The following is a 6,032-nucleotide window of genomic DNA, read 5'->3' on the forward strand; positions in this document are numbered from 1 at the left end:
TATCTTCTTCTCTCTGCCCTAATGCATACATTATTTTCCAAGCCTTTGCGTTTGCCTTGTGCCTGGATCGTTGCCCTTCTCGTTGCAGAAGTAGATGGATTCTTGATAAACAAGGGTATAACAAATTGTTGGGGATAGGAGGGAATGTGGAGTAATCAGATTAGCCAAATGTTGGAGCGAGCTCGAAGGGCCGAGTGGCCTTGTCCTGCTCCTAATTTGTATGTTTGCATGCATGCAGTGTTTACCATTTTAGTATTTTTTTATCTCCGCTTGTATTTCTCCTGGGCCAACATTATTACCTTTGAATTTCCCCTGTACCTATGTCATTACCTTTCTCTTTGTCCTGTTACTACGTTCTATGACTGTCCCTGTCTTTTCCATGTTTAATTTCGAATTCCTGAAACTTTTCCCGTTTTATCAACGACCCGCCTACTCGCTGAATGCGTCGCCATTGATTGGCCGGTACCGGGCAGGGGCCTGAGTCTGATTGGTTGAGTCTAGCTGACAGATATGGGGCAGTCTTGCCTAGCCCGGCTCTGGGACCCGGGGAGCAGCGGCGGCCGTTGCAGGAGGTTTGCTCCCAGCCTGAGCTAGGCTCGGGGTGGCGGGGAGGGTGCTTGGTGAGTATAACGCTAATTTCCTGAATAGGGAGAGGTGCATATCATCCTCACACCCGGATAAGGGGCGGTGCAGGCTACGAGATACCTATTTGATGGAATGTGGTCGGTAGGTATTACCCCTGTCTGCAGCGTCGGCTCCTTCATTGTTGGAGGGTTATGTGTAGGTTGAGCTTCAGCGGCAACCGGGCGTTTTGGGTCACAGCGGGGGTGCCTTTCCTCTCTGATAGGAGACCAGAGGGAGAGTGCTGTTTGTGTTTAAAGCCCTGCAGTGGTCTCCAGGTGCCAAACATGAAAACACGGCAGTGGAGAAAGCAGCTGCGTTAGCTAAAGACAGAGGGAGGGGGAAAAAAAAAAATCATGTCAACACAGATTGAATCAGGAGCACCTGACCAGAGAGAGAGAGAGAGAGAGCCAGGTCATTCTCACCAGAAGGACATTGTTGTTTTCAGCAGCACGACGTTATAACACACAAGTCACCAGTTTTCCCTCTTGAATTCTCAGGGCGAGAGTCTTAGCCATCGGCCTGGCGACTTCGTTCAGCTGGGTGGTTCCGTTCCGTCCGAGGTGCGGATTTAACCCATGAGTAGCCCAGCTGCGAGCTGAACCTGCATTGCAGCTCTGTGGACTAATACCAGCTGGTAGGCATTAGTCTAAATGAAGTCTATTTCTGCAATTTTAGTTTATTAAGCTTGTGTTTTGATGTGTTTTTTTTTATTGCGAAGTGAAGGTATTTTCCATGTCTCGGAATGTTTCTGTAGATTGTAAGTAAGGTTAGGAGATGGTGTTTTCACTTAGAGACTACTGTACAGGCTGTTTCCCTGGCAACAGCATCCTCCTAGTGTCATTATGTGCACCTGTACAGTTCCACTGCAATGCACAATGTGACCCTTCCAGCATTCCAGTGGGCCTTGATGAATTTGAGCCTGGAATGTGGGGTCTTGTGCATGTGCTATTAACTAGCCCTTGAATTTGCTACTTTTCTTTGTCTGTGATGGAAAATCATGGCAGATCCCTCTCCTGCTTTTCTGGTATATCAAAGGTAACCGATCAAATGGTGGTAAATAGTATTGAGGTACAGATCAGCTATGATCTTGCTCAAATGAGAAATAGGCTGAATGGGCTTGGTATTTATATATTTATGTGAATTAACTTTTTTGGTCATCTTATTGCTGCTGCATGAAGAGAATTCTTGCCACAATTAAACTTGTTACACAGAGCAATGAGTTTAAAGGTTTTGATCAGTTTATTATTTGGTTTTGGGTTTGGCTAGATTGAGCACAAAAAGTGCTCTGCCTGCTTGTGACCTTGTCATGTTATGTTGGTTAGTGTGGGAGGCACTGCTTCACCTCTGGGGCGATGGTATCAGTATCCTGGGACTGTGGGATGAGAATGTTTGCTAAGGAAGCCTTCCAGGTGTAGCAGGTATCCAGGGGTCTTCCTGGGGCAACCAGGTATTCAGCAACCACAGGGTTATGTACAAACTAACCCTGCACCACCTCCCTTCTAGCGTTGATTGTTACCTTGTACTAAGGGAAATATGCAGTCGGGACAATTGGAACAACATTGGTCGATTTCTATTCAACATCTCCTTTGCCAAAATGGCTGTGTTAGCTAGTTTTGGAGATAACCGTGTACATCCAAAATCATCATGCCCCTAACCTAACTGCACTTAAACATATGGCCAAGCACACTTTTTGTTAGAACCATAGAATCCCTACAGTGTGGAAACAGGCCCTTCGGCTCAACAAGTCCACACCAAACCTCAGTGCATCCCACCCAGACCCATCCCCCTATAACCCACCTAAGCTACACATCCCTGAACACTATGGGCAATCCACCTAACCTGCACATCTTTGGACTGTGGGAGGAAACCGGAGGAAACCCACACAGACACGGGGAGAATGTGCAAACTCCACACAGACAGACACCCGAGGCTAGAATTGAACCTGGGTCCCTGGTGCTGTGAGGCAGCAGTGCTAACCACGGTCCCACTGTGTTCATTGCTCAGCTGAATTGCCCTCTTATTTCTCCTCAACTTCAAATGTGCCTAGTTCCACAAAGTTCTTCCTCTCTCCATCTTCACTGTATTGAAACTAAAAATCATCATGCGTGGCTAGTGCCTCCTTTTACCAGGATTTCAAAATGGTGGAGCCTTTACTTTACCCTGTGTATATTGTACTCAGAAATCCGCTCGTCTCTAAGTATGTAACTGGGTGGAGGCATTTCATCTGCTCTCAGAAATGAGGGTACAGTCCTGGCCAAAGTTTGGGTTTGGGTAATTTTCTGATCTCTTGTCTCATGGGTCAAATTCTTTTCTCCTCCTTTAAACAGTTAAAATGCTGCTGACATTGTGATGTAATAACGTTCTGTGGTTTGGCAAAGGGAAGAGTTCCATGCAGTGATAGATCAAATCTAGGTTATAGTGCTCAGTTTACAGCCCTGAGTTGCTGGAATATGTTTTAGCACATGTGGAAATATGACACCCCAGTGGTAAATGTGCTACAGTTGATCCTCAAGCAGTCTCCTGACCTGGTTGACAACACCTATGTAGTCTATTACTACATCAAATAAAGCTTCACTCTTTCTCCTCTTTTACCCTATTCAGCCTGATCATCTGAGACTGGAAAAGCCCAAATTTCTTCAGTCTGTCCTTGTTGGTATTGCTTCATTAGGGTAATGCTGCAGGCACTTTGGGCACGGAGTGATTGATTATACAGCAGGAATTATGAGTGCCCCTCAGGTGCAGTTGGTTGACACTAGCGACACTGAAACATTTTGGCTCATTAAAGGGTAACTGACATTTGCTGTTGGTGTGAAAGCTACAAAATGCCAGTAAGGAGTCCATGGTATTTATACCATAAGCATTCATTGCAGAGAGAGAGGCAGACGGTTTATGAATGGCTTGAAGATACTACGCTGGGTAAGATGAAAAAGCAGAATAACTGCAGTATTGTTGATGTTACTTCTCGGCTTGTGTTCAAACCTGCCAAACAGGGATCTGAAGAAGGGTTTAGGCCCAAAACGTCAGCCTTCCTGCTCCTCTGATGCTGCTTGGCCTGCTGTGTTCATCCAGCTCTAGACCTTGTTATCTCAGATTCTCCAGCATCTGCAGTTCCTACTATCTCTGAAACAGGGATCAATCTTGTTGCCAATACATTGATTGTGTTTAAATTGACTGAACGGATGTTGCTGGTGTATGTTCAAAATCCTGCACTGGCCACTTGCACCATGTGCTGAGTGTACTTGAATCTGTCTTCTCAGGATTGCTTGCTAGAATTTCTGCAGCACTCTGGCAATTTGTCATTGAAACTGGAGAATTGAAATTGTTTTCAGTCATTATTGCTGTACTTGACACGACATACTCTAGTCACGTGCAGTGGGAGAAATAGTTCTTTATTGTTTGGCCTTGCTGATGATGGGAACTAGAGGTGAGCCATGTGTGGCTATGATGGAGATTACATAGGCTTGATTTTCCAGAATAGGTTGGGATTGAGAGCTGGTTTGTCCATGGCTTGGATGAGGAGCGAATGCTAGTTTGTCGTAACGAAGATGGGGACTAGAGGTGGCTCGTCTGTGGCCAGGATAAAGATTTTAAGGATCAGATGTTCCAAGCAAAGGTGGTGATTAGCGGCCAGTTTATCCGTGGGTAGGACAGAAGCAGAACTTCGTCCATTGGAGTCAATAAATATGGAGCTGGACAAGCACAGTGGGTCAGACAGCCCTGGGAGGTTAAAGGGAAAGGAAGTGGATTATGAGAGGAAATGGGATTTTCTGCAACTTGTCTTACTTGAGTGCAGGACTGTTCCTGAAGCTGAGTTTTATTTGTAGAGAATTTTTGAGGATGACATTGGGAGACTGTGATTATTACAAGGGCACAAGATAAAAGCTCATGTAGGAAGGATATCTGGATTGCTTTGTCTATGACTACTTGTTTTTAATAAAGCTAAATGTTTTTAGTTCACTGAAGTAATTTCAGACTGAGAACAAGTGGTACTGCTGTGCTCTGGGCTGGTATATTGGGGTTAGTATTGACAGGTGTATTCAGTCCACATGGGCAGGTGAAAGTTCCCATCACAGCACACCAGAAATATAATACTTTGTTATGAAACTGTAGCTAACTGTTAAACTGGATCATGCAGGTTTAGTAACAGTTTGTGCCCACAGCAAACTGAAGGAAAATGTCTGTTTCCTTGTGTAATATGGAGAGAATACATGGCTGGTTGAACATGTAATTGCACTTTGAGTTATTTTTATTCATTTGTGATGTATTGCTGGTAAAGTCAGCACTTAATGCCCATCTTTAATTGTGCTGAGAAAAGTGGCGGTGAGTTGCCATCTTGAGCCTCTGCAGTCTATCTGATGTAGGTACACTCTGTGTTGTTAGATTTCTGGATTTTCTTCCAGCAGCAGTGAAGGAGCAGTGACAGAATGGTGATTAAAATTCCAAGTTGTGTGATTTGGAGGAGAACTTGCAGGTGGTGCTGATCTCTTGCATGTGCTGCTCTTGTCCTTCTAGGTTGTAGAGGTCCCAGGTTTGGCATGTGCTGTTGCAGGAGTCTTGGTTCGTTCCGGCAGTGCATCTTGTAGATGGTACATACCGCTACCAGAGTGCATTGGTAGTGGAAGATTTTGAAGGTGGTGCATGAGGTGTTTATCAAGTGAATTGCTTTGTCCTGGATGGTGTTGTGCTTCAAATGTTGTTGGAGTTGCACTTTTTCAGGCAAGTGAGATGTATTCTATCACAGATAGTAGGAACTGCAGATGCTGGAGAATCCGAGACAACAAGGTGCAGGGCTGGATGAACACAGCAGGCCAAGCAGCATCATAGGAGCAGAGAGGCTGACGTTTCGGTCCTAGACCCTTCATCAGAAAAGGGGGAGGGGAAGGGGGTTCTGAAATAAATAGGGAGAGAGTGGGAGGTGGATAGAAGAGGGATAGAGGATAGGTGGCGAGGAAACAAACAGGTCGAAGAGGCGGGGATGGAGCCAGTAAAGATGAGTGTAGGTAGGGAGTTAGGAAGGGGATAGGTCAGTCCAGGGAGGACGGGTGGGATGAGGTTGGTCGGTAGGAGATGGAGGTGCGGCTTGAGGTGGGAGGAGGGGATAGGTGGGAGGAAGAACAGGTTAGGGAGGCAGGGACGAGTTGGACTGGTTTTGGGATGCGGTAGCGGGAGGGGAGATTTTGAAACTTGAAATCCACATTGATACCATTGGGCTGCAGGGTTCCCAAGTGGAATATGAGTTGCTGTTCCTGCAACCTTCGGGTGGCATCGTTGTGGCACTGCAGGAGGCCCAGGATGGACATGTCGTCTGAGGAATGGGAGGGGGAGTTGAAATGGTTCGCGACTGGGAGGCGCAGTTGTTTATTGCGAACCGAGCGTAGGTGTTCTGCAAAGCGGTCCCCGAGTCTCCG

At 46.1% G+C, this 6,032-nt stretch overlaps 1 protein-coding gene across 4 annotated transcripts in view; it reads left to right on the plus strand.

Moving 5' to 3' along the window:
- Window positions 1–529: 529 nt before the first annotated feature.
- Window positions 530–6,032, plus strand: part of kifc3 (kinesin family member C3) — a 48,446-nt gene continuing 42,943 nt past the window's right edge. For all 4 annotated transcript variants that reach the window (XM_020509817.2, XM_020509820.2, XM_020509818.2 and 1 more), the window contains exons 1-2: window positions 530–620; window positions 1,122–1,258. The gene's annotated coding sequence lies outside the window, so the exon portion shown is untranslated. The remainder of the gene's footprint in view (window positions 621–1,121; window positions 1,259–6,032) is intronic.

This window comes from Rhincodon typus, chromosome 15 (assembly GCF_021869965.1).
Source record: "Rhincodon typus isolate 14 chromosome 15, sRhiTyp1.1, whole genome shotgun sequence".
Classification (NCBI taxonomy): domain Eukaryota; kingdom Metazoa; phylum Chordata; class Chondrichthyes; order Orectolobiformes; family Rhincodontidae; genus Rhincodon; species Rhincodon typus.